At 46.0% G+C, this 27,548-nt stretch overlaps 1 protein-coding gene across 7 annotated transcripts in view; it reads left to right on the forward strand.

Moving 5' to 3' along the window:
- The window catches only part of DAPK2 (death associated protein kinase 2), a 118,956-nt gene that overhangs the window by 36,369 nt on the left and 55,039 nt on the right, over positions 1-27,548 (forward strand). The gene's annotated exons all lie outside the window — the stretch shown is intronic.

A 27,548-nucleotide genomic window follows, 5' to 3' on the forward strand; every position in this document is an offset into this window, starting at 1 on the left:
TGGGGTTAGGGAGTGATGAGAAACCACTGGTTAAAACTGAGAGGCAAATGGGGAACATGGTCCACTGAAAGGGTCACGAGTGCATATACTCTACACCTCATAGATTTTATCTTCTGCTCAGCCTCTTGCCCGTGAAAACTGCTGGTTCATTAGGAAAATTGGCAGAGTAGTGAGCAGTTGGTACCTGTTGTTATTACTGGTACTAGTAGTAAGTAGTAGTTAGTACTAACTAGGAGCAGCATTGAACAACCGCTCGGTACTCTCTGCCAATTTTCCTAACTACAGTTTTCAATTTTAGTGGCGGTAGTGGTTAATAGTAAACAGGACAACATGAGTTAAAAGTTACATCCATAGGCAGTCTTTAGGGATGGGAGGAATTGCTTTTTCTGATATACCAGGATATTCCTCTTGTGTGTTTGCACGAGTGGTTCTCGGAATCCCCCAGAGGGCTTGTTAAGCCACAGATGTTGGGCCCAACGCTCAGAGTTCCTGACTCAGGAGTTCTGGGGTAGGGCCTGAGAATTTGTTTCTGACAAGCTTCTAGGTGATGCTGAAGCTACTTACTGGTGTCGGAGCTATCAGGGGCTAGAGAGAACACTGTGTATTTCAGTGGCATAGATTTTGGTTTCTAAACCCCTTTTACAAACCCTCCTCCCCATGCCCCAGTGGTGCCGGCTGCCTAGAACAAGCCTCTATACCACCTGGAAAACGCTACTGGCATTACTAATCATGGCTGTGTTGCAGATTTTCAGATGTAACCACCAGTAAGTGTTGAACTCCTGCAATGTGCCTGTCTTACAGTGGGTGTGGTGGGTCACACTGATGAAGTGTAATCTTGCCCTGCCCTTAAGAAGATTAATCTGGTTTGGGGGTGGGAAGAAGACAAACACAGGAAAGAAAAGGGTACAGAAAGATTATTAAGTGTACTCAGCTTTGGGGCTGACACATTCAGAGGCAAGGATCCCTGGGGGTTGGCATGGTCAGGAAAGGCTTCAGGAGGAGTTGGAACTTGAATTTAAGCAGAGGTAGGAGTTGAGTAGGCAGAAGGTATCTCAGGGATAGGCAAACAGGGCTAGTAGAAGCCTGGAGGTGGGAATGAGTGTATTGGATTGTGCCTGCTGGGAAGCCAGAGTACAATCGGGCAAGTAGAATGGGGCCAGGTGATGAAAGGGCCCTGGGGCCTGGCCAAGGTGCTCAGGCTTGATGGGAAGGGAAAAACAGGTCTTGATTAGAGGAGAATGGGATAATATCAGCATTTCAGGAAGATGGACCTGGGATGTGTGGGTAGAGGACTGTGGACAGGAATGGTGATCAGGAGCTTGTGCTAAGTGTATTTGTGTGCAAAAGTCTAGCTCAAGAGGGTGGTAAGTATGAAGAAAGTCTAGTCAATTCCATTCAGAAAACATGTACTGTAGACCTATGGTGTGTCCGGCACTATTGGGTGCCTGGCAGTACAAGGATGGGTGGTCACCGGCTCTGCCTGAGGACCTCCCAGTCTAATGAGGAAGAAGAATATATCAAGAGACAATTCCAGTAAAATGTGCTAAATGCCATGAGGAGGTGTGCACCAGAGATGAAGATGGGAATGGTCTCATGTCCAGGACACAAGGCGCATTTTGAAGGAAAGACCAGTAGTGACTGAATAATTCTGGCTGACGTTCCTGTGCTCCTTTGGATCTTATGTTTGCAGACTTAAAAGGGGGTCCTGCCCTTTCTTCCCCTGTTGCTGTTAGGCCCTTGGTGACCCTGCAGCTCAGGGGCCTGGGTTACAGAGACCACTGATGCCTACCCCCTCCCAGTCCCTAGAGTTCACCCCTGATTGGATAATTACAGTGCTCTGGGGTGTCCATTCAAGTGTTTATTTTCTCTCTCTCTCCCCCGCCCTCTCTTTTCTACTGTTAAAAAAACACAGGAAATTTTTAAAGGGAAGTTTTCAGTCAACTATTCATCATCCTAGCACAGTTTTGCATCTGTGTTCCCTGTTATGTTTTGGCCACACAAGTGAATTTGAAACAAAGCCAAAGTGGTAATCAAACTGCACATGTCGTTTGCACATATTCACTTAACATTATTTTGTAACATACGCTGTTCTTATTTATGGTTTTAATGTTTCTGTACTCTTCCACTGCATCCAGAACAACTAAATGCCACGACAGTTCCTTAGTGGAGGATGTTCTGTTTGTTTCCACCTTTTCCTTGTGTATGGAGCTGTGTTCTTTCTTTCGAAGTCTCTGCATAGGCGACATTCCCAAGAAAACACTGTACTTAGACTCAGATCACCTGACTTTCGGTTCCAGAGCTGTGGCTAGTTAGCTATGTGACCTCAACTCCCTGAGCCTCAACTTCCTGGTCTATAAAATGGTGATAATAGCAACTGCACAGGGTGTTGAGGTATGACCCAGGACGAATGGATGTAGAGTGTTGCGCGAAACACTTGCTTATTTAGGTACAGTTGACATCACCCGGTAAATCATGTCCATGTTTTTATTGTTCTTATTCTTTTTTTTTTTTTTTTTTTTTTTTACCTCTTGAAGTGATATAATTCACCTACTGTACAATTCACCCATTTATAGTTATACAATTCAATGAATGCCTTTTGCACATCATTAACATCATCAATTTTAGAACTAGAACCCTGAAATAGAAACCCTGTTTCCATTAGTGCAGTCATGCCTCATGTCCCCCAATCCCTCTAGCCCTAGACAACCATGAATCTAATTTTGTCTCTATGGACTTGCCTATTATGCTCATTTTATGTAAGTGGAATCATATAATATGTGGTGTTTTATGACTGGCTCCTTCCATTTCTCATAATTTTTTTTGAGACTCATCTATGTTCAGCATGCATCAAAAACTTCATTCCTTTTAATTGCCAAATAATATTCCATTATATGCATATCGCACATTTTATTCATCCTTGCATCGGTTGACGGCCATTTAGGTTGTATGACTCTTTTTGGTGTCATTTAGTGGTAAATGACATTTATTAAACGCTATTACATGTCCCATACTGTTTGATGTGCCAGAAGGTAGGACTTTTGGTCTTACTCTTGGGCCCTTTTTCAGTGGAACAGTCAAACTGTAGAAATTAGGCAACTTTTAGTAGACCCATCAGAGAACTGTCCCAGTGGGTTAGGAGGAATCCCTGCAGAAAGTAAGCACAAGCCTTCTAGGAGGAGGCTTCCTTCCTTCCAAGTGCTAACTTTATCCAGTTTGGGAGATCAGAGGAAGGGCTTCAGGAGGCAGAGAAGGCTGCCTGGAGGAGGGCGGCTTCCATCTGGCCCTTCAAGGATAGAAAGCTCTGGCTGGAGCTAGGAGGAGGTAGACCTCTTGGGCAGGTGTGAGCAGGAGGCAGGTTGCTATGACAGGAGAGCAGAGGGAAGATTTAGGGGCACTGACTGGGTTGGCCAGATTATGGGCTAAGGGTATCTTATACCTTCTCATCATTTTGAGGGTACATGAGAAGGGGTTGTATGATGGTGAGCATGATAAAATAAGGATGGGCCCACCCCTATCTTTTAGCTTTCCTTCTTCCCTGTGTAGCTGGTGGAGGTTTTTCTGAGCAAGATTTGAGCTTCTCTGCATTTTCAGCAGCTTCCTGGAACCAGGCCATTTGTTGGAGCTGGGCTACCTGTGGGTGGGAAGGAAGAATAGTCTTCACTTCCTTCTTGGCTACCTGTGAGACTGATGTAATCTGGACTTGGCCTTCTCCTCTCCTAGTTGCCAGGCCTTCCCCATGCAGGCGCCAGGTCTGAACTGTCTGAAACATGAGGCGTGGTGGAGAGCAGAGAGAACTGGGCTGCCTGTCAGGAGACCTGTCTGGCCCTGGAACTGTCCCTGCCTGGGAGAATAGGGGACTTGGGCAAGGCCATTCCCTTTGCTCGGCCTTGGTTGCCCCATCTGTAAAGTGAAGATGATGGTGACAAGCTCCCTTTATTTCTATGGGTTCCGTGAGGTTTGCCAGTGTCTTTTGTGTACTGGTGGATTGCAGACAACTTTCCTTGGTTGGCTCTGTCCTGCTTTGGGGGGTGTGTGGCTTTCCTTTAGGGTCCTGACATAGGGACTGCCCATCCTTAGCCGGGGGGTGTCAGGGGCTGACATGTATTGTGTAAACCAGGACAGACACTATTTTGGTGTTGCCTCCTCCCTGATTAGTCAGCCTGGAGGCTTATGGCCTCTGATTCTCTGTCTCTGGCCTGTTTTTGGCCAACTAGCCAAAGTTATATGTCAGATTCAGGTTGGTACACACCTTGGTGGCAGGTGCTGCCTAATGACAGATCTTGGTGGAAGGCACTGCCTAGGGCTGGCCTAGGGGAGTTGGGTGGACGAGTATGGTGGGCTGGGACCACTTGGTGTGGGTTGATGGCAAAGGCAGAGCAATGCCTGGCTGGCTGGTTTTGCTCATGTTGCAGAGATTTACGTGGGTTGGGTCTGGTTCTGCCCCTGGATCCAGTCCTTGTGTTCACCTCCCCTCCTTTGTGGGCAAGACAGATTCTTGTTTTTTCCCCTCCTGCCTCCACTTTGGCCATCTGTCTCCCAGTGTTTGCTGTTGGACTCAAGCATGCGGGACTCTGGGCAGATTGGTACAAGCCCATTCCCATCTTGGGAGGGCACATGGCTGTTCTCCCACCTCCTGGGTTGTTTCAGGCATCCTTTTCTACATCTTCTCCAGCACCTGTGCATCTTTCCTGAGCTGTACATGATATTCCTGGACTGGCAGCTGGGATTTAGGTCAAGGCAGGATAATGTTTCTGCTCGTTTCCAATATCTGTGCTGTGTTTACTAAACCCCTGATCAAAACACATGGCATCACACACACAGCTTGAGAGTAGAACAAAAGTGCTTACAATTGCTGCTATTTGGGAAAAGCTAGGCAGCATAATTTGCTATGAGCTAACTAGAATCCCTCCTGCTGAGAGCCTCTTAGCTCCTCCAATACCACAGGCAGCACGATCCCTCAGGGGTAGCTATTGGACTTACTCAGAAGACATGTCTTTGTCTTGGTTAAAGGCAAGATCTTAAGAGTAGGACAGCAAGTAGTCCAGCCAATCTCTTTGGGCTCAGTTTCCCTGCCTGGGGAGTGGGGCTCTCTGTTAGTCACTTTCCTTAATCACTTAAGTGCGGGAGGATTAGGTAAGAGAGTGTTTTGAAAGCTCTTAAAACCCTCACCTAAAAGGAGCTGTGGGAGTAGAAGGAATTAATGTTTCAAAGGAAAGAAAGAGAAGTCGTCACTATTTTGGCCCTGAAGCCAAGAATGTGAGGTCAAAGAACAACCTGTGGCTGCTGAAAGGGAGGGTGTGGCTTTCAGAGTTATAGGATCCTTGGGTTGTGTCTTGGCTGATCAGGAGGAAGTTCTGCCCATGCTCAGTGCATTTGTGAGAGCCTGTGTGCACCCCAGAGCCTGTTCCAAACCTCAGTGCCCACCATGTGATTGTTTTGATCAAAGCTGAGGCCAAGACCCCACCAAACAAGCCAGTACAGACCCCCCTTTCACCCTATGCTAATGGGGCAGTAACAGCTTTGAAAGTCTGTATCCCACTAAGGAACTCCAAACCTTGAGAATACTCTAGGGGTCTAAAAGAAGCTGTCCCATCTAAGCAAAGGTGTCAGCATGTGGCAAATCATGGAATGATGATGACTTTTTTAAAAATGACCCCCATACCCTGCACTGAAAAGCTGTTAATATTACAAAGAGAGAGATAGCCATGTAGCTCCTGATGGAAACACCTATGGAGTTTTGCCAGAAATTTAAACCTCAATCTGATCAAACCCAACTTCCAATCCATAGGAAATACAGGGCACAAAGGAACATGGTCAACAACACTATGGGTCAGCAAAATCCTGAACTGGAAAACTCTGCAGGTCAAAAGATCTAGTATTTTCAGCAAACGAATTTTAAGAAAAAGAGAGAGATGGAAAGAAAGAGAAGAGGTGTGTGTGTGTGTGTGTGTGTGTGTGTGTGTGTGTGTGTGTAAAGTAGAGAAAGGAGAGGAGGGGAGAAAGAAACCTAGATTAACAAAGACTGGGGTGCCTGGGTGGTTCAGTGGGTTAAGCACCTGACTCTTGGTTTCAGCTCAGGTCTTGATCTCATAGTTCGTGAGTTCGAGCTCCGTGTCAGGCTCTGCACTGACAGCATGGAGCTTACTTGGGATTCTCTATCTTGCCTCTCTCTTTCTCCAAAAAATAGAAAATAAATAAATAAACAAACAAACAAACAAACAAACTTTTAAAAAAATAAGAGAGGGGTGCCTGAGTGGCTGAGTCGGTTAAGTGTCTGACTCTTGATCTTGGCTTGGGTCATGATCTCACATTTTGTGAGTTTGAGCCCCGCATCGGGCTCTGCGCTGACAGTGCGGAGCCTACTTGGTATCCTCTCACTGTCTGCATCTCTCTCTGTCTCTCTCTCTCAAAATAAATGGACATTAAATTTTTTTTAAAAAAAATAAGAGAGACTTAAGAGACATTGTCAATCAGTTGCAATGTATGGACCTTATTTGGATTTTGATTTGATGAAACAAACTATAAAAAACCCTTTATGACACCATAGGGGAATTATTAGGACCAATAGGATATTGATGGTATTAAAGAATTATTGTTATTTTTTAAAGTGCGATAGGTACTGTGGTTATAGTTTTTTAAACAAGAGCTCTTATTTTTTAGATATACATACTGAAATATTTACAGATGTTGTAATACTAGTGGAGTGGGAAGTCAGTAGGCATAAGATGGCTATGAATTGATAATTGTTGAAGTTAGAAAAATTTGGCTTGTTTGTTTTAAGTTTATTTATTTATTTAGAGAGAGAGACAGCATGAGCAGAGGAGAGGCAAAGAGAGAGGGAGAAGAGAGAGAATCCCAAGCCTCTGTGACGTCAGCACAGAGCCCGATGTAGGGCTTGAAGTCATGAAACCGTGAGATCATGACCTGAGCTGAAACCAAGAGTCTGAGCCAGTAGAGTCTAAGGTAGATGTCTTGAACCACGCAGGTACCCCAAGAAAAATTTGTTTTTAACAACATTGGACAAAAACTTTTATGGGACTGCTTGACCCCAGTCACAAGGTGATTCAGAAACCTTATTCAGAGACATGCCACTAAGTCTTGAGTGTCACAGGTGTTACTGAAATATTTGCAAATCAAATGAACTCCAGTGCAATAGAACATGAAATAGAATAAGACAATTTTCAGGGATCCTGGGTGGCTCAGTTGGTTAAGCTTCTGACTTCAGCTCAGATCATGATCTTCTGGTCGGTGGGTTTGAGCCCTGCATCAGGCTCTGTGCTGACAACTCAGCCTGGAGCCTCCTTCGAATTCCGTGCCTCCCTCTCTTTCTGCACTTCCTCTGCTTGCACTCTGTCTCTCTCTCTCTCTCAAAAATAAATAAACGTTAAAAAAAAAAAAGAATAAGACAATATTCTGGGTTGCCACAAAGTAGTAATAATAAGAATATTTAACATCCATAGAGAATCTACTGTGCATTGGATGGTGTTTAGTTCATTTGATCCTCACAACTCTGTAAGGTAGATGCTATTATTTTGGAATGGTTTAGATGCACAGAATAATTTGAGATTTACAGAAAAGTTATAAAGATAGTATAGAGAGTTTCCCACGCAATATCACCTAATTCTAATAACATCTTACATACCCATGGTATATTTTTCAAAAGTAAGAAACCAGCATTATTACATTGTTATTAACTAAACTCCAGACTTTATGTGGATTTCACTAGTGTTTCCATTAATGTCCTTTTTCCATTCCAGGATCCCATCTAGGATACCACATTGCATTGAATTGTCGTGTCTCCTGAGACAAACCTACAGAGAAATTTGCCTAGAAATTCAAACCTGAACCTGATCAAATCTCTAGACCCAATTACTAATTTATAGGAAATACAGGGGACAAAGGAACTCTGGTCTGTGGCTATTTCTCTCTTTCTTTGTTTTTTGTGACCTTGAGGAGTTTGAGGAGTACCAGTCAGGTATTTGTAGAATGTCCCTGAATTTCAGTTTGTCTGATGTTTTCCTCATGAGGTTCTGGACTTGGGGGAAGAACACCACAAGGTGAAGTACCCTTCTCATCACAACAGTAGGGGGTACCTCACATCAGCATGACTTATCACTGGTGGTGTTAATCTTGATGACTTGGTTAAGGTGGTGTCAGCCAGGTTTCTCCACTGGAAGGTTACTCTTTTTCCCTTTTCATACTCTGTTAGTGAGTCACTAAGTCTGGCCCATACTCAAGGGGAGGGGAATTCAGCTCTACTTCATGGAGAGGGGAGTATCTTTCTCTATATTATTTGGGTTCTTCTGTAAGGGAGATGTAATGACCTCATTTTAAAGATGAGGAAACTGAGGAATAGTGACAAACTAACTTACTCAAGGGATGAATTCCCCATGGGCAACTGCAAGCTGTGTCCACTTAACTTTGTGAATACCCCAACTCCAAGCTCGGCCAATTTCCTATGTAGAACTGGTTGCCTGACTTGTCCCTAAGAATAACTTTGGCTCCCAGTTCACCTTGACGTTCTTCACCAGCTCCCAGAATGAATCATGGAGTCCTGTCGGCTAGAGATAGACAGGGACATAGAGTCAATCTGACCCAGTGATTTTCAAGCTGTGCACCTTAGAACCACAGTCCTTCCAGGCACCACCACAGGGGAAAGGGGGAGGAGGATCGAGCATGTGGCTGTCCCAGCCCTAGCATTTCTGTTTTCAGTTGCTTCACATATTGGGCTTTACTAGTTAAGAAGTTTGAAGACTATGGATAGATCTACTCCAGCCATCTCATTTAAAATGAGGCAACTGGGGCACCTGGGTGGCGCAGTCGGTTAAGCGTCCAACTTCAGCCAGGTCACGATCTCGCAGTCCGTGAGTTCGAGCCCCGCGTCAGGCTCTGGGCTGATGGCTCAGAGCCTGGAGCCTGTTTCCGATTCTGTGTCTCCCTTTCTCTCTGCCCCTCCCCCGTTCATGCTCTGTCTCTCTCTGTCCCCCCAAAAATAAATAAACGTTGAAAAAAAAAATAAAAAAAAAAATAAAATGAGGCAACTAAGTCCCAGAGAGGATGATTGATTTATTCTCAATCAAGCAGTAGGTTAAACCTGGGTTGTTGAACTCCAGCAGGGATCAGTAAAGAAACAGGAATCCTGGTGATGTTGGAATGCCCTGTAAAGACCTTATCTTGCAGTCTACAATGTGTGCCCAGGTCTCTGCCAGAGCAGTGGCACTGGCTAGGATGGAGCATGCTTGCTAAACCTTCCCCTGAATGTGGGTTAATTTCACACCCTTTGGAGGCATTGGTCTTCTGAGTTTTAACTCAGTCATTGAAGAGGGACAGAATCTGGATATGTGGCCTGGAGGGAACAGAGGAGAAGAGCCAGTAGGGCTTGTCTATACCCCCAAAGCAGGCAGGCCCCATCCTTTCTCCCAAGACCAATTCCCCCCACCTCACTTCCCTGTGTCCATCTTGACCCTCCTCAGCCTTAGTCTAAGCCTAGGTCCCATTCTTACTAATTCCTGCTTTGGATGAGTTGAAAAAGGATGTGGCCTTAAACCTACCCCACCACCTCTCCATCCCTACACATGCACACACCCTCCCTCTGCTGCTAGTTTCATTGACGGGATGATTCTCTGTTAAAGAGCTCCAGCACTATAAGGAATACCACTTTAGAGAAATGCAGTGTGGGGGCAAGTCCCCCAAACTCTTACCAATAGCTTCCCATTGTTTGTGAGACCCACAGACAGTTTCAATGTGTTTGTGTAGCCTTTTGCAGTTTACAAAGTGTGTTCACTTCTATTGTCACAGGTGGGTCTCACAGCAGTCTCCTGTAGATGCGAAGTACCCTCGTTTTACAGAAGAGGAAACAGAGGCGAGAGAGTTTATGACTTATCCCAAGTATGACAGCTCTCTGGAGGAAGCTGGTACCAGATCCCAGGCCACCTGAGTCCCAGGATGATATATCCCAGCTGTAGACAGGTGACTGTCTACAGGGTCGCAGGATGGGTGGTCTGCCTGTGTGGGCCTATCCTAAAAGTCTGCGATCACCTGTGACTGAGGTAGAAAGGAGCATTAGGGTTCAGGGGTCAGCTGGTGACTTCTGTTTGGGTGGAACAAATAATAAGTAGAAAGTTGGGTTGATTACTCTCTCATGGCCAAGTTCCCAGCACACTCTGGTGATGTTCAAGGATGGACCAAACTTGATCCTGCTTGGCTTTCAAAGTGAACAAGATCCTGACCTCCTATCTCATCATCTCTCCCCAGGCTGCTGACTCCATTTTTTACCAGTTTCCTACCACTCTTGATGAGGCGATCAAGGTCAGGAGTAAGGGTCTGGAGCCAGTTCTTTTGGGCTTAAATTCCAGCTTTGCCCCTTCCTAGTTGTGTCACTGGAAAATTACTTCCCCTCTATGAGTTCCAGTAGCCTCATCTGCAAATGGGGCAATGATACCTCCCCTATATGACTGCTAAGAGGACTGACTGAGTTAGTATATTCTAGAATGGTGCCTAGAATATAGCAAGAGATAAATGTCAACTGTTACTTTTAAAAAGAGTGAAACGTCTTTGTAAATAGAGAAAGTTATAACTAGAAAATAATGAGTGATCCGTTGTTGTTGTTGTTGTTGTTTTTAAATAAACTGGAGAATTTTCCAAGAATGCTGTCCATTCTGGAAATAGTTCTAAAACTCCTTCCTGGGAGTTACCTTCTGTGCCAGCCTGCAACCCATGAGACAATCAGACACATTATGGTCTCATTCTATGAAACTTAAGTTAACTGTAATCCTCTGCCAAATGGAATTGTATGCATGTGTACATGCATGACCTTTTAAATAGGCAGATTAAAAGAAAAGATGATATCAGGAATCTGGTTTATATTGTAGGGGTAGGTCCCCAATTTCTTATACCTATAGCTTAGTTTACAGAACTTGGTCCATTTTGCAGATGGCTAAAGGAGCCTGCAAACTGTTAAAGGTCCAAGGCAGTTCCAAGGACCAAACACTTACAGTTGATCCCAGTAGCCAAACTGAGTGATCTAAAAGCAGAAGGTATTTCCCATAGGAATAAAACGGTGACACCCCTATTCCCCTCCTGTCCCCAGCTCACAGGTGGCCCATCCCCTCACCCCCACCCTCAAAGGGGTTTGACTTTAGGTCCACACCAATCTCCCACAAGGCTAGAGGTGGGAGGTTCCTAGAAGGAACAGGTTCAAGTCTTCTTGGAAATAGATGACAGATGAAAAGACATGTTCTGAAAAATTTGCCATATCCATCTAATCATTCATTCATTCAAAAATATTTATTGACAATTACATGCAAATTACCATGATAGATGCTATGGAAGACACAATAATAGGAGAACTTGAAGACCTTTCAAAATCTGTTAATCTTCAAAAACATATTTGATCAAAGCACATATGCAGGATCTTGTTCATTACTAGGGCAGGTAAAGCTGATTCATGTTCCCAATAAGAATGCCCAAATAAGAAAGGAATTTCTGATGAACTCTGTCAACATTTTTAAAAACCAGGCCATCCTTTCCTCCAGTAACTATGTATGCATAATCTTTGTTGATCTCTGACATTTCCACCAGATGTAGCTCCTAAGTGCCACGTTGGAAGCTGTTTGTGCCATTCTCTCCAAGACCCCTGTGCTTGGCTCCTCCTCTGTCGCAGGGGTCAGTAATACCTGTCCCCAAGGGCCTCCTAGGGATTTGGTGAATATGAAATAAGATAACTCACATGAAACCACTTTGTCAATCATAATGCTACTCTTTAAGAGTTATTTATTATTAAAAGAAAGAGTCATTCAAGAGATATTTATTAATTTGTGTTTGCTCATTATTCTGCCTTTACCAAAATATGAAAACAGTCTTATAGGTCCAGACTTCCAGCACGAAGGTCCAGAACCAAAGAGAATGTGGAGTGAATTTTTGGGTGCTCAGAAGCCTATCAAGTAATGGATTGGGGGCTTGCTGCAAGTTTTTCTAAAACCGTGCTTCTCAAACTCTAATGTGTTCATGAATCACATGGGAGTCATGTTGACTTACATATTCTGATTCAGTAGTGCTGGCATGGGGTCTGAAATTCTGCCTTTCCAACAAAGCCCTAGGATCTAAAGTCAAATTCCTTTGAGAGTGGGGATGAGGGGATGGGCCACCTGTGAGCTGGGGACAGGTGGGGGATGGGGGTGTCACCATTTTATTACTATGGGAAATGCCTTCTGCTCTGAGATTGCACATTGAGGAGTCATGTTCTCAGGGGTAAAATGTTCAGCGGTGAGGAAAGGAGAGGAAGCACAACCCAAGGGCCTGGGAGGGAGATTTCTAGGAAGTTTGTGTTGGGAGCTGTGATTGTAAAACTCAGTGCCCCCACTTCCTTCCCATCCCCATCTGGAAGAGGCTGTTATCTTCCTGGGCTGTGTATTTGCTCTGCATTTTGGAGAAAGAAAGTGTGCATTGTGAGTGCTTGGGGGAAGGAGGTGGAAGGAAGGAGATTGCAGCATCATGCATGGTAACTGTCCTATCTAGGTAACCAGGGGCATTTTCCCATGGCTGGACAGTGATCTAGAGAGAGCAGAATGAGCCAATTCCTGCCTTGGGCATCCAATGGGCAGCACAGCAGAATCTGGTGCAGACCAGAACTTTTTTCTTTGCCAACTGGAGGTGGTTGGAGAGTGTTCTGCTTTTTCCTAGGTACCCCAGTTCTCCCCACCCACAACTTATCCCTTCTTCTCCTTTTACATCAAAGTTTCCTTTTTCTTCCCCAGCATAGCTGAATTCTGCCAGTTGGTAGGAAAGTAATCTAATTCAGTGAATTTATATTAAGGCTTACGTGACTGCTAATCCAACAAGCTATTAGTTATTTGCGTTTTTATGAGCTGTGACACACGTGGATTCCTCCCAACTTTTCTCTGTCTGGTCAGAGCCTGAGCTGTAGGAAAGCCTGATGCTTTGTAGAGGTCTCTTTTGCTATAGATGCTGATACCTCAGGAGTCTGGGCATGGGAGGAGCTGTGGGGACAAAATCCATGTATACCTGCTTACAGAGGTGTCTGTTCAGGGAGCAAGGTTCCTTCTGCCTCCATAGCAGGAACCAAGTAAGAGCAGGAGGCTGTGATGTAAGGGGAAGTTGCTGTAATGGTGTGGTTTCACACTGAGTTTTATGGTGCAGACTTAGGGGCTTTCCTGTGTGTGTGTGTGTGTGTGTGTGTGTGTGTGTGTGTGTGTGTGACTCTACTCTAAGGCCTTCTGTACAATTTCATTTTTATTTAGCCACGGTCATGTATATTTAAGACAGAAATAACCAAAAGCAGAAAAGGAGCTCTGCTCCTAGAAAAAGTTTGGAAATCCTTCCCACATAGAAAGACACAGAGTAGGGGGGCCTGAGTGGCTTGGTCAGCTAAGTGTCCACCTTCTGCTTAGGTCATGATCTCGCAGTTCATGAGTTCGAACCCTACATTGGGCTCTGTACTGACAGTGCAGAGCCTGCTTGGGATTCTCTCTCTCACTCTCTCTGCCCCTATCCTGCACTCTCTCTCAAAATAAATAAATAGACTTAAAAAAAAAAAACAAACCAAAGACACAGAATAGGGTCTCAGGCTGCTCTGCTGTGAATCACTCCATGACCTTGGACAAGCTGAGTATTTCATCAACTGTGAAAAGGGTCCTTCCTCTCCCCTGTGGTTTGACCCTGCAATTCTGTGAGAAGCAGCTATTGGCAGTTGTGGGGGCAGAACTGTTCCTCCCACTCCCCTACTGTGCCCTGGAAAGGCTTGGGTCTGACACCTAGCCTATGGATCGTCCTGACTCCCAGCCCCAGCTTGGTCAGATAATTCCTGGGCTAGAGAGGAGGGGGAGTTTTGACCAAAATACCTTGCATCTTACTCGCCACTGGGATCATGAGAAAATTCCTTACAGAACAGAGAGGGGCTGGGTGGGTTTACAGCAGAATGTACATGCAGTGCTTCTGAGCTGAGTGTTGTCTGTGTCAAAGTGGCTCTTACTGTGTACCCTTTGTGAGGTTAGATGTCCTGGAGGTAAAGAGAAATTCCCACAAACAGCTCTGCCCTCAAAGAACATGGGAGGGGAGACACACAGAATGCTTAGAAAAGAGATTTGTGAGCATGCCTTCTTCAAATGCTTGATGGTTCGTAGATGAATGAGGATCTATGTCTTGTTCATCTGTGTGTCCCCAGTGCCTACACTCAAAACTCACTTATTCAACTCACATGCACTGAGCACAGATAAATGCCAAGAGCACAACAGTGAGCAAGATGGCACTGTCCCTGCCTTTTAGGAGTTAACAGCCCCGAAGGAGGGGAGGAAGGCATGGTGGGTGGGATTCAGGCAAGTAGACAATCAGAATAGCCCAGGGCAGAAAGAACTGTGATGAATGCTGAGTTGTGTACCCAGAGGGCACCTGTTGTCCTGGTCATGGCAATTTCAGCCCTCCTGCCTGGGATTCCTGGCAATTCCCCCAGGGTCTGCTCTGGCGTGGGCCCACCCAACAGAGACCCAGGTACCTAGGCACCCACACACCTTCTCTGTGTGTAAATGAACCTTGCCAGGACATGGCAGGGGATCCTGCAGAGTCCCTGACCTGCAAGAAATGTGCAGTGGCGGAGACCCAAGGGAGACAGTCTGTCCCCTGGTTGTTCTGGGCCCTGACGTGTTGAAACACAGCCTGGCTTCTCATTCTGCTCTGGAGGGAAAGCTGGGACCTGCCAGCAGCTCTCAAGATAAGGCAAGAATGTGCCTGTCTGGCCAGGCTGGGGCCCGTGTGGGGCCCATATGGGTGCCAGTGACTGCTCTGTTGGCACTAAGGGTGAAGGTGATTTTCTGAGATACTGAAAGGGCAGCCCGCAGCCATAGGTGAAAACGTGTGCTCCAAACCATGGCAGTCATTATCTGATTTATTCACCCTTCACCATTCAGAAACCATTCACTGGGCAAGAAAGATATGCCAGGCTCTGTGCTAAGTATTCTCATATTTCTCTAATTAAAATTTCCCAACAATCCTACAAATTAAGTGTATTATTTCCACTCTACAGGCAAGGAAACTGAAGCCCAGAGAGCTGAAACTAAAATCTTATTTATTTATTTACCATACGGCACATGCTGTTCTGAGCCCTCACTCAGGTCTACCAGTGTATCTAATCTTCATCACAGCCTGTGAGTCGTTGTCCTCCTCATCATACTGATGAGGAGGAGACTGAGGCACAGAAAACCTAAGAAACTCACCAACGTTTCCAGAGCCAGCTAGTGATGGAACTGGGTTGGGATTATCCTGGGGTCCTTCCCAGATCAGAGTCCCCCTGTGGCCTCAGAGCATTGCTGGTGAACCTCTGCCCTTCTGTGTCTCCGGTGTGGGTCACGTGTGCAAGCACAAGGCCACACTGAGGCAGCTAGTGAGGGAGGTCTGGTAGGTGGGTTTCTAGAGGGAAGAGGCCATGGGCCAGGGTCTATTCTAGATTGCAAGTTGGGTAGATAGAGGAAAAAATAAATCACATTGGACGTGACACGTACCTTTCCTGCATTCTGACAATTAGGCTCAAAGGCAACGTGCCGGGCATGCCAAATGCTGTAATGACTTAGAGCAGCAGAGTTAGAGGAATTGAGAAGGAGTGGCAGCGCTGAGGACGCCTAGTAGCTGCTAATTGGGGATGGTGATGACAGAAGAGGTGGCAAAGCCCCAACTCTGAGCCACTTGCCCAACAGTTTCTGGCTTCTGCTGGGGAGACAGGGCTGGGTAGGAGGACGGTTTGGAGGGAAATCTGCTTCCAAGAGGACTTGGACCTGTTCCTCTCACCCCACCCCACCTTCAGGCTTGTGGGAGACTGGGTGTGGATCAAAGTCAAATCCCTTTGAGGGAGGGGATGTGGGGATGGGCCACCTGTGAGTTGGGGACAGGAGGGGGATGGAGGTGTCACTATTTTATTCCTATGGGAAATACCTTCTGCTCTGAGATTGCCAAACTTGGCTATTGGGATCGACTGCAAGTGTTTGGGTGGTCCCGCCTTGGACCTTTAGTGGTTTTGGGGCTCCTTTTAGCCATCTGTGAAATGGGCCAAGTTCTGGCTTTGTGGTGGTGCTCCGCAGCTCACTGTCTCTGTGCTACCGTGATGGCAACACAGAACCACTTATAGTTCTTCCTGTTCGTGTGTGTTAAGGATTTGAGGCAACACAGAATAAGAGGCACATAGACGCAACTGGAAAATAAAGGCAGAAGATCAAAAGCCACATGCCCTCCAAAGATTATGCGTTATCAAATCTGTGGTGAGGCATTTGGCATTTTAAACAAGCTCCCCAGATGCTTCTGATACACCCCTGAGTTTGAGTACCACTGGTGAGAAGGAGGAAGGCAATACCCCCAAGGTCCAGGCCACCATAGTTGTTGTTACTGACCACCAAGATAACGAAAAGGAAGTAAGATAATGTCATTTTCATTATCTGAAACACGGAAGGGTGTCAGTTTTTCAGGGTGGACGGACATCTTCATGGTGCTGATTTCTGAAAGAAAGCCGTTCTGTGAATCCTGTTACAAAGGGCACTAAACAATATAGTGGATAATTTGGGGACAGGAGAGGTGCTTTGCATCCCTCAAGGGGTCTCTTGTGCTGGTCACAAGTGCAGCTGTGGCGCATGCAGGGGGCCTACAGCAGGACACGCTCACCTTCAGATGCCGTCCCTTCCCGCAATCAGCCAGGAGGAGGGACATTGCCAGGAGGAAAAGTGAGGGGACCTTGAGGAAAGGACCAAGTGTGGGGGATAGAGAAGGCAGTGGTTCCCCTGGGCCTGAATTGAGTGCCCAGGTGAGCAGCCAAGTCAAGAGTTCCACCCCAAGGCACAAGGCACTTCCCTTCACAGTGTCCCTAAAGCACATCATCTGGGGGATTGAAGTGTCAGGCAGGAGAAGAGAAAGGTAAAGGGGGAAAAACTGGTTGACACCATCTGATGCTGAGAAGACCTGAAGCTCCTCTGTAGACAATACAATCAGTTGGGGAAAATATTTGCAACATACATGACGAATGGTTAATATCACAAATATGTAAAGAGCTTTCATGAACACTTAAGAATAAGGCAAATGCCCCATTAGAAGAATTAGCAGAGCATATACGAGTATGCAATTCAAATTACCCATAAACATCGGAAAAGATGTTCATTCTCACTAGTAATCAATTACAATTACCCTTTTTCTACAAGTTAATTAACTTAATTCAAGTTAGAACAACAATGAGGTATCACCTTTCAAGTATCAAAATGGTAAAGCTGAAAAACAGTGATGAGCCAGCGTATGTTGAGATGTGTATGGGGTGGGAAATGCAGGAGCTAACAATATTTATGGCAGTCAGGAGTATTAACAGGACAGTATTTCTGGAGGATAATTCGTGAAGCATGAAAAACACCTCAAAATTGTACATCACTTTTGGCTAAGGATTCTATTTCCTGCCATTTATCTTGAGGAAAGAAAATCAAGGGACATATAGAAAGATTTATATGTAAGGGTATTTATAACAGTGTTATTAATTATATTAAAAATTGGAAGTAATATAAATGTCCAAAGTTAAGAATTTGCTATAACAACCATGGGTTATCTGTACAATGGGATACCATATAGCCATTTAAAATCAAGTAGTAAAAGAATTGTTAGTTATGTAGGAAAATTTGAAGTAGATATATTATTAAGTGGAGCGTGTAAAAAAAGCAGGTTCCAAAATAGTACTTATGGTGGCATCCCCGTTACATTAAAAAAAAATAACAAATAGAAAAGACTTTACACTATGCTCTGAAACAAATCCAAGAGAGCAGACACCAAATGACAAGGATGGTTATCTCAGGAATGTGTGATTAAGGACAGTTTTTAGCTTCCTCTTTGTGCTTTTCTGTGTTTTCTTTCTTTTAGATAATGAACATGCTGCTTTTGTAATAAAAAAAAATATCAGGAACATGTTGTTTTTTTAAGTGAATCTGCCAATAAGTAAGGGATGATACCCTTTACCCCACTGCCTGCTGCCTCTGTTTAAATCTTCCTTTCTCCAAGCATTGACTGCCTACCTGCTTTGTGCTCAATGCTGAGCAGGGTCTATGAGAGTTGTTACTCTCCAGGCTCTTACGGGTGGTTAGTGGTGAAGGGTAAGGTGAATGCCCAGATCATTTGCTGTAGAAATACTTTTGGTCCTTGGTGTGTTCAGCATTTTGCTGGTTGTGAAGATGGTATAGGGGCACTTGCTGAGAGTGCCTGAGATCTGCTTTGCTTGCCTGGAGCCCTAATCCTCTTTCTTTGGAAATTTAATTGGTTAACATGTGACTGCTAAACCTCAGGAGCCTGAACCATGGCTGGGGTCTGTGCAGTGGGAAACCCAGAAATCACCCTATATGTTTCAAACTGATAGATCCATGTGACATATTGGCCTGCATCAGAGAATCCTAAGAGGGCAAGCTAGGAGGGAGGTAGGGAGGTGAAAAAGACATCTGGTCCAACTCTTAATTTTTCAAATGAGAAAACTAAGGCCTCCACAGAGAAGGGGACTTGGAAGTTGGTGACAGAGTCAGGACTCCTACCCTCGTGCTCTGCCCACATTTATAGCCCTGAGTGTTTGGGAGATGTGATCTGGGATGTTGTCAAGTAACGGCAAGGAAGCAAACAAACTTGGGATAAAAAATGAACAGAAATTCTGAGAAGCAGAGCGCATCCACCCTAGACAGCTAAGAACTGAGTATATCAGTGAAGAAGTTGCAACAAGAATTCCCAGGACATTAAGATTCAGGGTACAGAAGAGCACCGACAAGAAATAATTGGTTATTATTTGTTCACACACCCACATTCACATACACAGACACACATAGTCCTCCACCGAGCCCCCTATTTGGTGTGAATTTTAAGAAAGTGGAAAGACCTTTTTATCTCCAAGGAATTTCTCCACTTGCCCAATATGGCCATAGACTTGCCACCTTAAAGCCTCTCTTGGTCAAGGATGCTGTGAAAATGTGAATACGTTTCTTTGGAATGCGGTCAGGTTAACCCTTTGGAATCCTTTGTCACTTTATGTGGGTTATGGAAAGGATCCCAGAGGGATATGGACCACAGGGAGGTGAAAGTTCACGGGAGACAGGCTGGGCACAGAACTCTGCACTGGGGGGAGGGGTCTGGCAAGTTGGGAGGGAGGGGTTAGAGAAGATAAACTGCTCACGTCATCATTTCCTGAGGATGGCCCTGTACCCCCATAGTAATAGCAGAACCTCAGCCATCTTGGATTTTTCTGTCTTCCTTTTCAGTCCCTTTTCTGCTCTGTGCCACGAGCTCATGTTTTAGGTCTCATCTGTTATGGTCCAGCCTCCTGGGCTTTGCTAGGCTGTGAAGGCCAACTGGCTGACATTTCTAAGATTGATCTAGCTGACCTGTTCCGTTGAAGTTCTTTCACTAATCAAATGTATATCTGATTGTCAGGAGCCAGGGGGTGAGAAGGGGCCCCACCCCAACTGAACATCTTTGTCGGCTGACCACTTGCTCTCTCCTACCCTCCACCCCCACAGAGAGGAGAGGAAGGGGCAAGTGTAGCTTCCTGATATATTTCCTCAGGAAGTGGCCACTTGAGGGGGAGGAAGTGAGGTAGAGAGGTGATGACTTGGGGCATCCACAGAATAAAGCATTCGTATATCGCTCTCTGCTTTGGCTTTGGTGAGCTGTTTCCCTTTGCCTGCCTGAATCCAGCTTTTTCTGCCAGGTTTGGTCAAATTCTACCTGCTCTATAAGGCTTCCACCGACCCCTGTCAGCTGGTACTCCTTCTCTGTTCTGACTTGCTGCAGCATTACTGTTTGCTCCCTCACTTGACCCTGAGGCAGGTGTCTTTTACACACCCATGTCATATTTCTTTTTCTATTAGTATGTGTCTCATTTCCCCAGCTGACTATAAGCCTTTCAAGTTGTGGGATGTGTCATGCTTATAGCCCTTCGGACACTGATCAATAAAGGGGGGGTGGAGGAATGAATTAGTGAATGGATGGATAGGTGAATGGACAGTTCGGTGGATGCAGGAAGGTGGGTGGGGAGATAGGGAGGTGAGTGGGCGGTAGGCTCCAAGCCCAACGCTATATTGTGTATAACCTACATCATGTCAGTGTCTAGAACCTAGACTCTAGACTAAGAGAATAACCAGAGAACACTGAGCTGTATTTTCAGTGAAAACCTTTCTCTATGTAGCCAGGTGCAGCTTAAATTAGGCCAGACTTCTTTCAGGTGTTGAACTTATGGGCTCATGTTCATTTGACAACAGCTATCAAAATGTGCTTATACCTCAAAATAGATTCCAAAAAGTAATCATACCTCAGCCTGACTTGGCTGTGCTCAACAATTCCTTCCTTTCTGTGCTTTAGGAGTTTTTTTCTGACAAAAAAAAAAAAAAAAAAAAAAAAAGGTCAGAGGAAGGAAGTTTGTCTGCAGGGGCAGCGTATCAAATGAGCTAACCTGTGAATGCAGCTGTCATAGGCCAGCATGAGCATACGCCTCTGACTCTGTGGACAGAGGCCATTTGTAGGTCACGGTTCAGCTCCTGGAGACTTGTGGTTCCTGATTCTATGTATTCCTTACTGCTGACCCTGAGCTTGGTTTGGTTGGAGTGACTTCTTGAAAGACTAGATAATAATTTTGAGAAATATCAGTGTTTTCTATCCACGCCCCCCCCCCCCCTTTTCCATGTACAGTTTGGAACTGTTTGGAGATCATCAAAGAGCATGTGGCCACATTGTACAGTGTGCTTCCCAAATTGTGCTTTGTGGAGCTCTCAGGGTTCCACAGAGCTCGTTAAGCCACAGGGGGTAGGCTCTGAGTTGGTGGGTTCTGAGTGCCTCTCCCCCAAAAGAAGCACTGCTTTTTATCTTTTTTACATATGGCACGTATTCTGTGCAAGATTTATTGGAGATGGGGTTCCACACCTCCAACAAATTTAGAAACGTATGTCAGGAGGCTGTCAAGGCATTCACAACATGGTCAGAGAGGAGAAACGGATTCATTGGACAGACTGCTTGGCTCACTAGCTGGGAGAAAAGTCCACTTAAATTTTTTTGTTAACGTTTTTTTTTATTTTTGAGAGACAGAGAGAGACGGAGCACCAGCAGGGGAGGGGCAGAGAGAGAGGGAGACACAGAATCCGAAGCTGTCAGCTCTGAGCTATCAGCACAGAGCCCGAGGCAGGGTTCGGACCTACGGACCTCGAGATCATGACCTGAGCCAAAGATAGCCACTTAACCGACTGAGCCACCCAGGTGCCCCAAGAAAAGACCATTTAGATGGCTCCAGGAACTCTTGTGTCTGTAGGTCTTGTGCTGATGTTTCTACCTGCTCCAGAGTCTCCACTCACCTCCAGCTGGCTTGGATGTTCCTCCTGTGGGTCTCACACTCCTTGCTTGCCCACCTAGTTCCCGATGTGCTGCCCACCTGGCTTTTGGTAAATTTTTGCTCATTACCCTTATCTCTCTGTCCTGGAATTCTGACCTGATACCTGCGATTTCTGGTGACTTTATACTTCTTCACCTTATTTTGGCTTCCTGGAAAATTGGTTCCTTGCCCTGCCCTTGAGTAACTGTGTCCCAAGTATCATCTGCCTTCCTGGATCCTGGCATCCCCTGGGACCCCACTTTTCATCTGCCATGGCCCTCCCCAGCACTATCTTCTTCTTCTTTTTTTAAATGTTTGTTTGTTTGTTTGTTTATTTATTTATTTATTTTGAGAGAGAGAGATAGTGAGCAGGGAGGAGCAGAGAAAGAGGGAGAGAGAGAATCCCAAGCAGGCTCTGCACTGTCAGAGCAGAGCCCAATGCGGGGCTCAAAATCACGAACCTCGAGATCATGACCTGAGCCAAAACCAAGACTTGGATGCTTAATGACTGAGCCACCCAGGTGTCCTGCAGCACTATTTATTTTTAAGCTGGGATCTGAGGAGGCAATTCATTGGGGCTGAATCAGGTTCAAGAATGTGCTGGGATTGGAAAATGGGGACCAGGATGTGGATGTGGCAATCTAGTGGATGGAAAGAAAAAATAATTAACATCCATGGAAAAGTTCTAGTTCACATAGTGCTTTCACATTTCATTCTCATCACAGTCCTGTGAGATTGGGATATTCTTATGTCTGTATTACACACAAGGAATGTGATTTGCTGAAGGTAGAACTGGAAACAGAACCTGGGTCTTTTGACCCTTAATCTTGGACTAGGGTATAGGAGATAAGAAACAGGTTGATTGCTAAGGCAATGAGGAGAAGGCTCTTGTTCATGGGAATTGGGAGTGGCCTGACTAGGGGCTGGATGTTTTGGTAATGGATGGGAGATAAGAGGCAGAGTCAACCACAAAGGTCCCACAGTCAAGGCTGGCTAGGCAGAGGAGTGAGGAGGGGGCTTTGTGACACCATCCCCAGACAGGCTGTTGCCATGAGATCGGGGTGTGAGTCCTCTGGGATCAGGCTGATCTGGTTCTTGCAGACTACAGATTTGAACTGCTCCTGCCCGTGCCTTTGAGACATGTTAGCTGACGAGCCCATTCCCCAACCTGTTAGGCTGCACTTGGGGTGGCCTTGATTGGAAGCATCTAAGCATTATCCCTGCCCTGTAGCCCTGAAACTTGCAGGGTAATTCCAGAAGAATCATGGCTTATTGTTCTGCAGTGTGGGAAGAGGAACTGTAATGACCACTTGGGGGAAGCAGGAGGAAGAACCTGGTCTCCGCAACCCTATGACTCGGAACACTGCACGTTTGCCACCACTCCCCTCAGTGGCATCTCACACCTGGGTTTGCATTCTGTGCAGCTCTGCCTCATCTCTACCTTGATAAACTGGTGACTTCGAGGCAGGTTACTGAATTCATGGACACTTTAAAGTTGACTGAGAAAGGGGTGCTTGGGTAGCTCGGTTGTTTAAGTGTCTGACTCTTGGTTTTGGCTCAGGTCATGATCTCATGGTTCATGAGTTCAAGCCCCATGTCAGGCTCTGCGCTGGCAGCAGGGAGCCTGCTTGGGATTCTCTCTCTTTCTCTCCCTCTCTCTCTGCCCCTCCCCTACTCATGCGCACATGCACTCTCTCTCTCTCTCTCTCTCTCTCAAAATAAATAAATATTTTAAAAATTAAAAAAAAAGTTGTCTGAGAAAGGAAGTGAGTTAAGTCCACTCTATTCCTAGACCTTACAAAACGCCTTTAGCAGCCCACCCCTCGTGATTGCCAGAGCAAGTCAGACTGGCCGCAGCTTACCATGGCAGGTAGGGGTGGATGGGCTGTGGATGTGGTCTCCTTGATGCAAGCCATGATGGGTGCATTGTCTTTTGAAAATTAAAACCAACAATAAAATAAAATAAAAATAAGTCTGCTTTCTATTTTCATGTGCTCATGCAATTCTGAATAATATCAGTGATAAAATATTCCTCTCTTCTGGGGTGGGCCCCTCTCCTCACTGCTTGGTACACTAATGAAGCTAGAGTCAGTAGGCGGGATTTCATGTCCTAGACCTGCTATCAGGGCTGGCTACCGGGCCCAACTACCAGGTCACTTAACCTCCCTAAGCCTCCGCTTTCTTTTCTGTGAAATGGAACTAAGAATGATACCTGCAAATATTAAAAGAATGAATGTAAGATTAGTTTATAAAGAGAAAAGCTGGGTATAAGTGTTGTAGTATCTACATTGCTATACAAAAGCTAAACAGTGTGAGATCTGGGTCTTGCTCGGGTTATTCTTTGGCAGCAAAGAATTTGGGGGTGATTGAGCCAGGTTCTTCCGTGAAGTTGAGGAGCTAGTGTTGGAGATGTAACATTGTTTTTGGCACTGAGAAACTGTTCTGGGTTTACGCCTTTTCATCTGATTCCTGGGTAGACACTAGGACACCCTTGTGGGGCATCACCCTGGGTCCTGCTGTGTTCTGAAATGAGGCCCATCTGTCTCACTCGTGATGCAGCCTGCTTCATCCTCAGGGGGTGCTGAATGAGTGAGGAGCTGAGCCCTCTGCCTGGGAAGAGGGGTGTGTTCCTGACTTAATTGCAGAAGAGTGTGCTGGCATAAGCACAGAAGGTAGTGTGTGTCTGGAGGATTGACTGTCCCTTACTAAACCAGGCCACGTGACTTCACATGCCAGCCTTCAGCACTGAACCCCCCTCCCCCGCCCCGCCCATGCCTCCTGCCTTTCTACAGGGCTGGATAGTAAAGCCCTTTCTCAGGCATTATTTGTGATTTCCCCTGTGACGTGACCAGTCTAGGTTTTCTCACCCCCACTTGACAAAGGAGGAAACTGAGGCCCAAGGAGTTGAACAGGCTGCCCAGGGTCAGGGCAGGGCTTTGACTGGAACCCACATGGAGAATGAAGGGAAGGCCTTTACCTCTGTTCAGTTTGCTGTGGGCTTTTTAGAGCTTTCTGACAGAAGCCTTCTGAGGTGAGACTTCAGGGGACAGGTGGAGAAACACAAACTGAGAAGGCAGTTCCTTGTCCCAACCCATGAGGCTTTGATGGCAGGACCAGGAATTAGGCCTCCTGACTGCCAGCCCTTTGCTGCATTAGACCATGGGTTAGGTATGAAGGGAGGGGAACTGGAATATGCATGCTTTGTGCATATGTACCCCATGTTTATCATTCCCATAACTTCTGACTTAGTGTTGATAATGATTTTCGTTAGAGATTGGGTGCCTTCCCTCTCTTCCCTCTCTGGATAACACCCTGGGGTCTCTGTCCTAACCTAGAGAGCTCCTCGCTGCCTACCTCTTGCCCCCATAGCCAAGTTGGGCAACTTCTGCACTGTGGGGCCTGAACTCCTATCTTTGGAACATCCTAATGGGCAGATGAAGGCCCATCACCATCACTGCTTTTACCTGCCCATTACCAGGCATAATACAGAGTCACCTCAGCTCTGATTTTATTTTGTTTTTTTTTTTTTACCTCAGCTCTGATTTTTGCATTTGCGACCAGGGTGTGTCTGAATGTAAACTTCCATTCCTGTTACCCCCAAAGCCTAGGGTAATCTTCTGTCTTGGTTTGGAGCTGACCCATCAAGCAAAAGACTCCTGGTGGGAGAGACGACCCTTCCCTTCTCCCCCTTACTCCTTCCCTCGAATGTCAAATCAAAGAACTAAGGGAGAGGGTGATAAAAGGACAAGGAATAAAATGAGTAACAGCAGTATAGTATCTTTATCTGTCAAAGGGAGATGATCAGAGGACTGTTGTCAGGCGGTGTTTCTCAGCCCCGGCTGCACATCAGTCACCTGGGAAGTTTTTAAAGATCTCAGTTCCCAGGATGCAGCCCAGATCCAGGAGACTGGGATATAAATTCCCTGGGTGATACCAGTTTACAGACAGTTGCTCCAAGGATTAAAAGAGTTGGTTAACTGCTTAGAACAAAGATATTCCTGTATCAGGTTATGCACTAGACTCATCAGAAGGACTTTCAAAATGGTACTGATTCCCTGGCCGCATATTGCACACCATTTAAATCAGTGACTTCTGGGGTGCCTCTTGCTTGGCCTTCATGTGAGCAATACACTAGTAACAGTTATACTAGCTATCATTTTTTAAGCTGACTGTGGGCCAACATCGCAGGTATTTCCAGTCATCATGATTCCCTGGTAGGGAGTCATGATTCCCATTTAACAGATGAGGAAACTGACGCTCAGAGCAGAGAGCCACTCTCCCCAGGGGACAGCACAAGTTTCCTGAGTCCAGGCCTGTCTGCCCCAGAAGGCTGCTTTTGCTGCCCAAAGCCTGGCAGCCAAGAGGCTGGCCTTAGTGGAGCATATTCTCCCCTCTTCTCCGTAGTGGCCCAGCAAGAGGGGAAAACCCATAGGTGGCCTTAGCTCTCCTTGGGCTCCCCAGGGCAGGTTGAGTGGAGGATCCCTCCCCCAGGAAGAGAGGGGGAGATGAGGGGTGCTGCTTGGTATTTGGCTCTCAAAATACCTCCTTTTGGTGTGAGGAAGTTGCCTGCATATTAGGACTGACCCCCGGTCACCTCTCATTGCCACAGCTGCTCTCTCTCACAAACACTCATTTGCATTTTTGAGAGTTTGAGGAATTTTTAAGTCATGTGATACAGAAAAATGCCTCTATTTCCCTCTTAAGACAAAGCGAGGGGGCTATCTCAAGGTGACTGAAATATTTTGCTCTGCTTTATAAAAACCTTGCACCTCCACGTCTGTGCTCTGTAGGCTTAAACAAAAATGCTTAAAATCCTTAAGCTTTGGTTTCCCCATCAGTCAGCTGGAAAGAGTAAGCCCTGTCTGCCCTCAAAACTGCTGATGCCAGGTCCCTAAGATGTCAGAGAAAAGAAAAGCATGGCCATCTTGACACGGAGACTCACAGTTGCCTGGGACTGGGAGTTTTGTCAGATGTTTCCTGGCTCCCGCTAAGGGACCCAATGTCCCTGAGGCCCATAGTAGCTCCAAGCGACCAGTGTTAGAGATCTCCCTGAATGTGTTCACTCTGGCTTTGGGAGGCCTGGCTTCACTCCGCTTGTGTCAGCTCCTGTGTGTAGACAACTAGGAGCCAATATTTGGGGCATAAATAGCTGAAACTTTATTTAAAAATTTTTTTTAACATTTATTCATTTTTGAGAGACACGGAGAAACAAAGCACAGCAGGGGTGGGGCAGAGAGAGAGAGGGAGACACAGAATCCAAAGCAGGCTCCAGGCTCTGAGCTGTTAGCACAGAGCCTGACACAGGGCTCCAACTCACGAACCATGAGATCATGACCTGAGCTGAAGTCAGATGCTTAACCAACCAAGCCACCCAGGCACCCCTGAAGCTTTAGAGTTAGTAGACAATGGAATATAAATTTGGTTCCACAAAGCCATCCTTGTCCAGCCTAGCCCAGGCCCCAGGGCCCCTCCTTCCCCAGAGCTCCCTCTGTACCTGTTATCTGTGCCTTTGGTCCTTGCCCCGCACAGGACCTGGCACAGACCAGACACTCAGGCAGCACTTAAGTGAATGAAGGATGAGGGGATGGAGACATACAGGAATATGTATCTGGTGATGTCTCTAAGGTGGTTGCCATAGAATGCTATTTAAGTGTTGGCATATCTATTCCTTGCTTGCTCTACTTGACTTTTTTTTTTTTTTGTCACTTAGGTTTATTTTGAAGACTGTCTCACTGAGGATTATTCTAGGAATGGAGTGGTTCAGATGTGATGCTATTTTCTGAGGTTGAGGCAAATATCCCGAGAATTTCATCGTGTGTAACTCTTTTACCCCAGAGCCGCAAAGAGAGTACATCTTAAGTGTGGAGTATGGCATCGCTTGTTAAGCCATTAAGCTGAACCTGCAAACTTTCTGAGTTCTGTCTTAGCAGTGGGTATTGTGAGCAAACGTGGGGGCACTTGTGGGAATGATAGAAGGGGAGTAGGAAGACGCCAGGAAGGGTGACCACTGGGCCGTCTCCAGGCCCTTAGAGCTGCCCACCCACCCTGACCACCTGAACTGAGATGGTGAACAGAAGGCTGCTTCCCTCCCCTGTGGAGTGGGCTGTCCTTGGAACGCTCAGAGAAGCTGGCTCAGGGCCACCTGCCACTCGCATGGACACTATCCCATGGCTACTGTATTGGTCTC

This window comes from Acinonyx jubatus, chromosome B3 (genome assembly GCF_027475565.1).
Source record: "Acinonyx jubatus isolate Ajub_Pintada_27869175 chromosome B3, VMU_Ajub_asm_v1.0, whole genome shotgun sequence".
Lineage (NCBI taxonomy): Eukaryota > Metazoa > Chordata > Mammalia > Carnivora > Felidae > Acinonyx > Acinonyx jubatus.